We start from the raw sequence: 12298 nt of genomic DNA, 5'->3' as shown, positions 1-12298 counted from the left end.
TATCTATCTATCTATCTATCTATCTATCTATCTATCATCTATCTATCTATCATCTATCTATCTATCTATCTATCTATCTATCATCTATCTGTTATCTATCTATCTATCTATCTATCTATCTATCTATCTATCTATCTATCTATTATTCCTTACTTCCATTCTTTACTTATTTTTTTATTATTTGTTCTTCCTTTATTGCTCTCTACATTGTTTTTCAATACAAAGTTTCTCATGGAACCTGGCACTGTATGGTGAGAGTAGTTGGCCAGCAAGCCCCCAGGATAATCCTACCTCTGCCTCCAGTACTAATGTAACAGAAATGCACCTCCATGCCCAGCTATTCTCTGTGGGTGTGGGAGACCTAACTCGGGTTCACATATGCAGCCTTCTCCACATGTCCTCTCTTCACTCTGTCTTATAAATGTATAATCTCTGAAGTTCTCCTTCCTTCATCAGTTCTTGATTGTCTACACCCAGCAAGGGATGGGCAATGACTACCTTGGAAGAACTTTTGTTCAGATTCTTCAAGTCTTTTAGCATCTGTAAATATTAAAATTATTATTATTTCCCACCATCTCTTGGGGTGATGAAGTCTTTACCAAATGAAGAGTTGCAAATGAATAAGAAAGATCTAGAATTTATAATACAAACACATTCACACATTCACAGAAGACACAGACATTCTCTCTCCCTCTCTCTCTCTCTCTCTCTCACACACACACACACACACACACACACACACACACACACACACACACACAGCCAAAAGGTTTATGGATGTTTTCATTTCAGAATTGTTTTTCATTGAATTTGTCATTTGATAATTTCTCTTAATTGGACTTCGTTTTCTTTTTGTTTGTTTTTGATGAAGGTTAAGGTCTTAGATAATGGAAGGAAGGCTAGAGACAATGTATAGGTCCAGTGCATGCAGGCACTCTCTGACAGATACTCATTTGAAATTCACACCACAGTGTCTGTTGGACATGTTGTACATAGTATTTCATAGTGAGTTTTACTTATATCTATGCTTTGTGGGTCACCCTTTTGCAATGGTGATGTTATAACCACAGGAGAATATTTCTGTAGGCCTGATTTAGCTGGCCACATGAAAATTTCAACTGACTCTATAGAAACTTCTATCAAATGCCTCTAATTTGACATTGTGAGTTGTGGCTATTTTTGTTCTCATGAGTAAAGTACTATTTCTAATTACACACAGATTGAAATGGTTATGAAGTTTACAGCCTGATATGTGTTCCTTCCCGAACAAATTCTCTGCTTTCAGAAGACTGATTCTGGTGTGACTTGTTGGTACGGCCTGACCTTATTTCCCCATTCAGATTGAAGTTAGTTGAAGGACTTTGGCCAAGGTATTCATTTATTGAGTCATGTCTCAGAAAATATTTAATGAGCGTCCTTCTTTTGATCCCTGCAACACCTGTTATAGCCTGGGTCCATTAGAGGGAATAGGAGTCAAGGAAATTTCCCCCAGGTTTTCTGAAACTTTACAAAATGCAGTATTCTAGTTATAAAACTCTTATAGAGGACTTGAATACATGAATTCTAAGGGTTTCTATGTTAATCATAAAGGGGATTTGGCTTACACCAGTGAAGGAGAATTTGACATAACTGAGTGAGAAATAACTGCATTAGTGTGTGGTTTATATAGACACATAAAGACTGCTAGAACTATGATGCAGTCTTGTTCAGAAAGGACATTCTGTTGACATGCTACTCTGGACTCACTGAGAGATTGTCAGGGGACTACCCTCCATCCCACCTCCATCTCACAAGTTATTGATCTCTGGTTACAGCTGATGAATGGCTGAAGTTATTTAAGAGATTTATATGGGTATTTGTATCTTTTGAGAAAAATCATCAATGCTATCTTCCATTATTAATTGGCTATAATTTCCAGTAAAAAAATACCAAAAATACTCATTAATCCCATGACTGAAAATGGTGAGGAGTTAGCCCTTTGGAGACTGTCCTGGCTATAAGAGAAGAAAACTCATGTTTAAGATATCAGGCTTATCAGTTATCCTTAGCAGCCCCACAATTGTGGATTTTGAATTTTATTGAAGTAAACAAGGAGGATGTCCCTTACAAGATATAAAGAGAATATGAGGGTGTATTTACCCCTATGCAGGTTTTTATTCTTTAATAATTTTCTGTCCCATTTTTTCCCTTGGCAAAAGACAACATAGTGTTGAGTCCACTTTTGCTCCCATGGCTTCAGTGATGTGAGGGGGTCAGAGATATTATCCTGTAGCTCCAGTAGAAGTCCTTATACTGACACACAAACGGTCAACTTACTTAGGTGCACATAATTTTTATTTAAAAATTATTTTACTGCTTTTGTTAGGTTATTAAAACTTACAAAGGGATTTCTCACAAATATTTATTAATGTTAAGTTGTTTCTGGCACACAGCAGTAAATAGCAAACAAGTTCTTCACTCTGCATATGTAATTAGAGTGACTAAGTAATTCTGTTTTTCTTTAAGTACAGTGGACACTACCACATTTTTCTAAGCTTTGGTTTTTTTTTGTTTCCATTAGTGAATATTTCATAGAAGCCAAGAAAAGTGATGTGCATTAGTTGTTTCTCTTACTGAGATTTTGAGAAAGATAAATAAATGTCATGTATCTTGTTCATATTCTCATGTGACCTGTTTTTATTCTCCGTTCATCTATTGATACTGTACCATTAGTAAATGTTTGTTATTAAAACATTTAAGAATGTGTATATCTCGACTTAAATACTTCATTTTATATATTTAGATTTAAATTAAATGGAAGCACACAGTGGCTGTGGCTGTTCACTGTATTAGTTCTGTTCTACTCTTGTCAGATCCTCGTCTCTGCTTCTTCCTCACATATGATCCACTTTCTCGCATTCCTCTCTATCATTTACAAATGCCCTTTAGGAATTCCCAGAGAACAGGCTCCCTGCCATATGCAGGGACTTCTATGCTTTTGGGTTTACAATCCTCACCCACTGAGGAGCTCAGCATCAGATGGAGTGAAAGCTGTGTCAACATGATGATTCCTCCCAAAATAAAGGAGAATGAAAGAGGGCCATGGAACAACACACCCAGGGGACCTCTGTTATTCTTGCCCTCACAGAGATGAAGGGTTTCCCATGTGTTGTGGGGGGAAGTAGTGGTGCAGCATGCTGAGGCACCTTCCCTAGGGGCTGTCGCAGACAATGGAGGCAGAAGTCAGGTGTCCAATCTAAGTGATATGTTCTGAAAATGAAGCCTGCAATTCTTGCTTGAAGCAATATAACCAGAAAGAATCTCACCTGGATGCTGTTAGAAACAAGTCTGTGGAAGGAATGAAGTTGAAGCTAAACAAAGAATGACATCAGGGCCCACATTTCTCTGGATCAGGATTTTCATCCACCTGAAATAACACCCTCATGAATAAAGGCACATTCTTTTTAAAAGGGTGGTTTGGGGGACATCATACAATAGACAATGATCTCTGAAAGATGGGAAGTTATGAAGTAAGCCTTCCATATTCCTAGGCATACTGCTTTGAGAGACAGTCTGGCTATGGCTTGAGGAAGAGGGACTCAGTGGACTCCCTGCATTGTGGACCAGGGAATGGAGAAGATGAAGGAGTCTGAAGGGAGGAGTAATTGAAAGCACAGCAGCCTAGAGAGAGAAACTACAGAGGGCCAGCCTTGAAGACTAAGTGTAGCAGTAGTGACAAGCTTTTATGAGGAGACCATTCAAGACCAGAGAAATAGCTAAGAAGAAGCCCAAGGCTTGAGAGGCCTGGCCCCATCAGCTATAGTTTCCAATCCCTACCAGCCCAGACTGAATGAAGCTTTCGGTATCTGTGGAAGCGTGCTCAGAAGAATATTGCTTCAGTAGGCACGCCAATGAGCCCCAACCCCAAGTGCTGCTGTGTCCTTACCTAAAAGAATCAACCTGTTTTGTGTACTATAGCCCAGATTTATAGGAAGCATGTCGCTGTACAGCTGAGGGAGAGAGGTCAGCATTGTGGAATGCCTCCTGGAGCACTGACTGCTGGGGAGACATAATGACCCGGAATCTATAGATTTCACATATTTTATTCTAGGTGTTAGTTTCTGTCCTGTTGCCGCCATGTAGCAGATGAGAAACAAAGGAATAAAGGAAGTGTTTATTTCAGACCATGGTTCAAAATGTGGAAGCAGGAGTTTGAGGTGCTGGTTGCATTCCTGTCAGGAAGTACCAGGAGGTAAATGCTCATGCTCAGCTCATTTTCTGTGTTTCTCCTGTATTATTTTGTCCAGCACTCCACTGCATTAGGACGGGTCTTCTCTGTGCAGTTCAATCTCTCTGCAAATTCACAGATCTACCTAGAGGGGTAGGCAGATGAATCTAAATCCGATGAAACAGATAAGCAAAATTAACTATCATACATTGCTACCCGCCAGCAAGATGCTTTCTGCAAGGTCCCACTGACACCAGCAGCTGACCCTGGAAGAACTACTTCACCTGAACATGAGCCTCAGAAAGGAAAACATATAGAATTACCTCCACAAATGATGGTATAAACAGGGAAAGAAAAATAAGATATCCCATTATATGAGAATGAGATATCAAGGGAAAGAAATCTCCATGAAGCTTCTCAACTGGGTGGTCAGAATATGATCTACAGTGTCATGAAAGAAACTCAAATGGGAAATAAATAAACATGTCTGTCTATGATGACAACACAAAGTAGACTAATACAGCAGCATCTGTATGCTTTTTGCCTTACTGGCAAGGTCTTTCTTTCACTAACACCAGATCCTGCTTTTTCAGGTTTCCCTAATACTCTGAAGACCAGGTGAGACATCCAGCTTTGTGGACTGTGTAACTACTGGACTTTCGCCTTTCTATCGGTAGACAACCATCATTGGACTAGCTGGTCCATTACATTACACAGTCTGTAAGCCACTCTAATATATTATTATGTATATAATAATGTATATAATGTATCTAATATATACATAATAATATATTAGAGTGAATAGGTACATTGTATCTTCATTCTATCAGTTCTGTCCTTCTAGAGAACTCTGACTAATACAAGACTTTAAGTTGAAAAGAGAAATAGCAGAGCAATACAGATAGCGGCATCATGGATAACAGCCAGCAAAGAAAGCTGGATGGGACAAATTTGCAGAAAATAAAAATCTTAGATGGGAATGAGGAAAAGCTGGATTTGAGTATAAAGCATGGGTTGTCCCTAAAAGAAAAGGAAAAAAAAAAGCACTAGGTCAAAAAAATTAAAGATAAAGAGGACTTTTAAAAGTCAAAGGATATGGATTCTATTCACTAATTATTTTGCTTTTAAGGCCCAACTGGAAATGGGTCTCTTCCAGAGAGCTGCTGACTCACTCCACGCCGAACTTGCTTCTTCTTATGGCACAGATGGGCACATGCTGGGACGCATCGAGCCTCTAATTGTTAGGCTGGCTTTTGCTTGTGTTGTTTTTAGTTGTATAGTTAAGCAGTTTTATGAGGACTGGGGCTGCATCTTTCCAGTTTATAGTCCCCTTTGCATTTTGCTGTGGACTCTGCTCGAGAGCCAGTGCAGTGGAAATTATGGAACAAATGAATGAAATGCACATTTTCTTTGTACCTTTTCAAAGCAGTGGCCTCTGGGTGCTGATTTGGCAGCGCAGTTCTGTTACTGAGGTTGCCACTTAGCCCCGTGTTCCTGACTTTCTGTTGCTCTCTTGAAGGTAAGTGAATAACTAGAGAAGAACAAATATTTGGTCAGGGCATTGGAAGTTAAGATTTACTTTTTGTTTCTGTGTCCCTATTGCCAAATATTCTAAGTCAATTAAAGACACAGGTACTGACTTACAATTCTGGAGAAGGAACAGGGCACTCGAGTCCCAGCGTAGGCCTGATGCTAGCTTATTCTGCTCCTTCAGATAGGTCAGTTGATTTTTACTCTTTTGTGCCTTAGAGCTAGCCCAGTTCCTGTCTGATTACAGACACTTAATAATTATGTTTCTAATGAAAGAATAATTAAGCTCTGCTTCCTCCTAGGTAAAATGAGGGGATGGCACTCTCATGGTCTCTAAATGCTGTTAGCATCGTAAAATGAGAAAGGAGCCGCCTCCTCCTGATTGGTGAGCATGTGTGCTGTGCGTTTCAATAGCAGCCACGCTGCAGAGGCCTGTTGTTTTTATGGAAGTCGCGTGTCCCCACGTGTGCTGTTTACACATTCCATGTAGATTTTAATGTCCATCCCAACTTGCACAACTTCTGAGAACAGCCAGACAAAAACTCCAGAGGGCACACTGAAGGATTCTTACAGAAGCTTATAGCCTGTCTCCTTTGGCTAATTTGCAAAAGCATTTTTTGATTTAAAACAGAAGGAGGGAGAATCCCTGGGAGAAAACGCAGATCCACTGATGTTCCTTCTGGAGTGAGTTATGAGCTGGAGCCCCAGACGGATTGCAGATGAAGGTTAAACTTGGAGACACTAATTTATTGAAAAGGTAATGATAGGAAAAGGACAAAAAGTGCCCCAAGTGCTGTGTCCGTATGTCCTTACCTGCACCATACTTTCCAATATTTTAAGGAAATTTTTTTTGGAAGGGATTTGTTCATCTGTAGAGTCAATGTCACATAGAGGTAATGTCAATTGCTTTGTAAGGAAAATATACCCCCTTTGGAAGCAATAGAAGCTATATTTTAGTTAAATCCTGTAATTAGATATTTAAAAATGGGTAAAGTAAGGAATACATTTCATCCTAAAAAACTTCCAAAATAATAGAACTATTTTGAGAGAATAAAATCCAAAGACTACTAGATGTATTATGGGAAAATATTTTTGCATACTGTGAGTACAGTGATTGCTAGTATTTTCATTACATCAGCTTGAATGTGATCATTACGCTCACATTTTAACCTTTTCTGGAACCGTGTGACAAACAATAGAAGTTGATAGCTGTTGTGGGCTAGGAGAGACCAAGGTCCAACTGCCAACCCAGGCATAGGTGCCCACTTGTTTGTGTTCCTGGTGTTGTCTCTCAGCAACCAGAGTGTCTCAGAGCTCAAGTCACTGTAGTTAAGAACTTCTGCGTGAGGAACACGATCTGATACTTTCCTGGAAAACTTTTTGGACATTCCCTGGTAGGATCAAGAGGGCTTTTTATTCGAGCTTGAAGATTGAGGACAGTAATTGGGGCAGTTCCTGCACCACTCTCTTCAGAGATTCTTAGGAGGGAATACAGAGAGGAAAAATATGTAAATACTTACAGATTTTTCCAGAGAGCAGTGCATGCAATAGTGACGATTTTAAACTCTCTCTTCAACTCTCCTACAAAGTCTGACTAGTACAACTTATGTGCACAGAGATCTTGCTGCGATGTTTTGAGGATATAGTGAAGAGGTTCTGGCACAGGAACATAACCAAGGACCCTTTAAATCACAGCCATGGGTGCCTGAAGCGAGAACTTTAAAAGTGCAGAATGTGGGTGGATGAATCAATGGACCTATGTGATAGCTTTGCTGTGTCCAACCTCTTTCTATTGTTGCTTTATACCAGGAATTGGGATTGATTAATTCAGCCCTAGGATTCAGCAGGCATTGCAATCCTCTCTAACCAAAGAAACTGATTGACAGAGATGACATACTACTTATGAGACCGGGCTTTAAGAGGTTGTGCATCTGTGTGGTTGGTGTTACTATGTAGATAATTTTGGGATACATATGCAGAGTAAAGGACCACATGGAGAAGAGCAAAGTTGCCCTCAAGTTTTCTAGAGCACTTAATCACAAGCAAGAGTTGACTTACTAGACTGTAACTGGCTGAGGCAAGATAAACACAACAGAATGGCTCACCTGAATTGTAGCCTGGTTCTGAGCAGCAAAAAGTTGGTTTAAATCACTGAGATGAAGGTGTGATTTGTTACACAGCAATAGCTAACTGATACATGAGGGCAACATATGTTTCTGACATAAAGCAGGTCAGCTTGAAGCTGGCATCATGATGTTTTTTCTTAAGTGATCTAAATCCCCGGAATCCCACATATCATCTATTTCTGCATTTCCTTGGAACAGAAGCACTGAAATTCTGTATGACAGGCTGCTCTTGAGATATTTGCAACTTTGTTGGAATCAGGACTTTGCCAGAAATGTCGTGAGACAGCTTGTTTAAGTGAGATTTCCTGCTTCTTTTTTAAAATGAAAAGAAGAAAGCAAAAGTAAAATCTAATGGGTTTTTTTTGGACAGAGTCTATCTGTGCTGGACTCATTTGAACATTGGTGTAGTAGAGCCAATGTACATAGATCATAGAGTTCCTAGGAAAGTTTGGCAAAATCCTGAATGGCCTGAGTCTTCTCTAGCTTGAATTATGAAGTGTGATTTTAAGTTAACAATACTGACTTCACAAATCAATCTCTTGTTCTCCAGAATCATTTTGTTTCCAGATGGGTGCTTTCCCATGGCTGTTGATCACTGGGAGACCACGTCTTTCCAGGCTCCCCCAGACTCTAGTTCTACTTAAGTATTAGGTTAATATTTCACATTTCAGGTTTTTCAATTCAAACCAAGAAGCTAGAGAAGGGGTAAGAATTAAACGTACTCTATAGGTATGCATAAAAAAAAGAAGGAAACACAGCAGAGGATGAATGTGCACGAGCCTCATTTAAAATGCAGTTTTTATGAAGAGGGGAAATATTGGAGTCTCATTCGCCATTTACATATTTTCAAAACGTGACACGGTCTGAATGGGAGCGAGAGTCTGAATGTGCCAGCTGTGGTGGGTGTGTGAGTGCATCGGTGTGGAGACAATTTGGTGCTCTGATTCCTCTAGGGCTTGTGGGTAGGAAGACTCATGGGCTCAAGAGCAGGGAAAGGCACACATTCTCTGGTGAGCTGTTTCCCTGGAAACCAGGCAGCCTCTGTGCCCCCTTTTGAAGTCAGTGCTGTGCATCTGAGGGACTAAGAGTGCACAGGCCACCACTGCTGCTCGGTGTGCTAAAGAACGGACTTCAGTTTGGCCCCTGAGCCTGCACTAAATCCAGAGGTGGTGATGTGAGATGAAGGGAAAGGGCAGGGCACATTCTAGCCATGGGTGGTTTTCAATTCAGTCAGCATTCGGTTCACTTGCTACATTCTCAAACCTGTCTGAATTAGTCCTGATGAGGTTAAAGTAAGAAATGGAATAGAATGATCCTTCGCTAACACCAAAATTTCAGGGCTTGTCTAACTATGAGAGAAATCAGACATGTGCATAGGACATATGTCAGGGGAGGTTTTTTTTTTGTTTTTTTTTTTTTTTTCAGAACAGAAGTTCTAGTTAAGGGAAGAATCTGTCATGTTACTCTTTGGGCATCCCTGTTTTTAGCAAAACATATATGTTTGAGGATTTTTGAAAAGTGCCACACAATGCCTGTTTGTTGTCACTGTAAGCTGACAAACCAAACTCTGCATTTCTGCCTTTCAAAATTCACTGAGAAGGATGTGTTTGCAGGTACAAGCTAGTTTTCTCAAAGAAGGTGCTAGGGTGTGGGGGGATCACAGGTCGGGGGCTTTCCTGATATCTTGGACTAGCACACATTTGTTTATTAGCTGAACTGGACATATTAAAATGATTAAATAAGAGCATTAATTTGTAAGCACATTCCTCTCACACCATAAACACAGAAACAGAGGCTTCATAGTTAACCTTTATCTTCTGGTCAAAGAAATAACTCATTTCAAAAGAAACAGAAGCATGTGCTTTCTATTTTCCATGGCATTTTCCCTCTTTTTTTTTTTTTTTTGGCTCCTTCTACACCCTGCACTTTTGAAATTCCATTCATGCATGTGTTCTCTAAAGCCCCCCTCTGACCCCTTTTCTGCTTAATGGATGTATTAACTCATCCACACAGAAGGAAAGATGACCACTAGCTAAATCATCATCTCCAGTTGGACTTTGCCTTGTTTTCTTTCTTTTTAAAGTCATTTCTCTGTGTGTTTTCCACATGTTTGAGTTCAGATTTTCTAGGCTAAAATTAATTTCTCTTCCTGCTTTCAATGGACTCCCTAACTTCTGGTTTGGTGTCAAAGATTTCTCTGTTCTGCGGTGATCATGACTCAAGGGCCCAGCAGGCTCTTTACTTTTCTGTTTTCCATGTTCCTCACCACTCCTGACAGCCATACCATCTTCCTGGCTAAAATCCTTTGGCTCTTTGCTTCTATCTTTGCCTTATTTAGCTCAGTCTGTTGTAACAAATAGACTGAATGGTTTCAGTAATTATCATTTATAACACTGTACTGGCAATGCAGGCCAACAGTCGTAGCTATTGGAAGACTGAGGCAGGGCAATTGAAAATTAAAACCCAGTTGGGATATCAGAATGAGTGTAAGAGCATACTCTGCAATTTAGTGAAAGTTCTTCTCAAACTAAAACAGAAAAAGAGGGCTGATATTATATTGTCTGATATGGCAGAAAGCAAAGAGAAGCACGCTCTCTCCCAATGCTTTTATTTATTATTTATTTATTTATTTATTTATTTATTTATTTATTTATTTATTTATTTATTTAATTTTCGAGACAGGGTTTCTTTGCAGCCTGTCCTGGAACTAGCTCATGTAGGCCAGGCTGGCCTCAATCTCACAGAGATCCACCTGCCTCTGCCTCCTCAGTGCTGGGATTAAAGATGTACGCCACCACCGCCCGGCTCTCCCAATGCTTCTAGTAAGCATACATGTTCTTTCAAGGGGCTGCTGACTTTTGTACCTGTTTACTTTCTTATTTCAATTCTGAAGGCTATCACATCAGAGACTAGACTCCAATGTGTGAATTCTGGAGAAACATTTTGTCCTTAAAATTTTCCATGTGTGCCGGGCGGTGGTGGCGCACGCCTTTAATCCCAGCACTTGGGAGGCAGAGGCAGGCGGATCTCTGTGAGTTCGAGACCAGCCTGGTCTACAAGAGCTAGTTCCAGGACAGGCTCCAAAACCACAGAGAAACCCTGTCTCGAAAAACAACAAAAAAAAAAAAAAAAAAAAAAAATTTTCCATGTGTACATTTTCTTTTCATATTCCCTTGACTAAGGTGCATGGGGAAGGAAATTACTTCTCTTCCTTATTAATAAAAAGTGTATCTACTGACTTTGGCTGGGTTATAATATTTATGTTTGAATTGAATGTTTCCAACATTTCCCCTTTTAACCATCACCAAGGATTTCCCATGTATCAATGTGGTGATCAGCCACGGGAGACTCAGTAGACAGATAAAGCACAGACTCTTCTGAATAGCTAATTAATGAAAGGAGTCACAAATATCTAAACAAAATAGGAAATAAACATAAAGATATGCAGACAGTCCCACTGAAGCAAATCAGTGTTGCAGCTTCTGCTTGTGTACTTCCACTCCTAATCTAGGAGCTGGGGATGGACAGAGAAGTCCAACAATAAGCCTTGTCCCTGTGTATTTTCTACCCAAGTTTAAAGAAAATAGATGGTAAATAGGTAAGCCAACAAAGGAATTGTAGAGAGAGAGAAGTGCTATAGAAAATCATACAGGATTGTATCAGCAACGTGGTGTAGGGATAAAATGTAGCTAGCAAGGTCAGGTATGATTCAGAGACTGTTTGTCTCCTGAGGTAGCCTACATTGTGAACTTGGTCCTCAGTGTGATGACTTGGGAACAGATGGGTCTTTATGGGAGGGCCACAGGTATTGGCAGTCTCTCGTTGGAAGAGAACATGGAGTAAGTTGTTAAATAGTCTGAGTCTGGAGCTGGAGGACATTATGACAAGTGAATTAAGTCAGGTACAGAAAGACAAATACTGCATGATCTCAACTTGTGTGAGCAATGTGAAAGAGGTGATCTCAACAAACAAACAAAAGCAGAAAGGTAGTGCCAGAAGCCAGGGGAGGGTAGATGATGGGGGCATATTGATTATATGGTCCAGGTAGACTGGAGGGATATGTTTTAATCATCGTTTGTATTACATTCGGACCACTGGTGGTAACAATGAATATCATAACATGGCTGAAAGAGTAGATTTTTTTTTTTATGTTCTTATCACAAAGGGTAAGTTAGTGTGGTGATGAATATGCTAATAACCTTGACCAAACTTTTCTTTAAAGTATACATAGATCAAAACACCACATTTTATCCTGTGAATAAGCAAAACTTACAGTTGCCATTTAACAGCAAAATAGTTCTTTAAGAAGCCAAGTCTGAGTTGCTTGCTCGTGCACCCCCCCTTCTGCTCCTGATTTGGACCTTGAGATTTCTGTCCGGTGCTCCAATGTGGGTCTCTGTCTCCTTTCATCGCCTTATGAAGGTTAATATTCAGG

Source organism: Microtus ochrogaster, chromosome 18 (assembly GCF_000317375.1).
Source record: "Microtus ochrogaster isolate Prairie Vole_2 chromosome 18, MicOch1.0, whole genome shotgun sequence".
In the NCBI taxonomy this organism is placed as follows: Eukaryota; Metazoa; Chordata; class Mammalia; order Rodentia; family Cricetidae; genus Microtus; species Microtus ochrogaster.
This window is presented reverse-complemented; position numbering follows the sequence as displayed.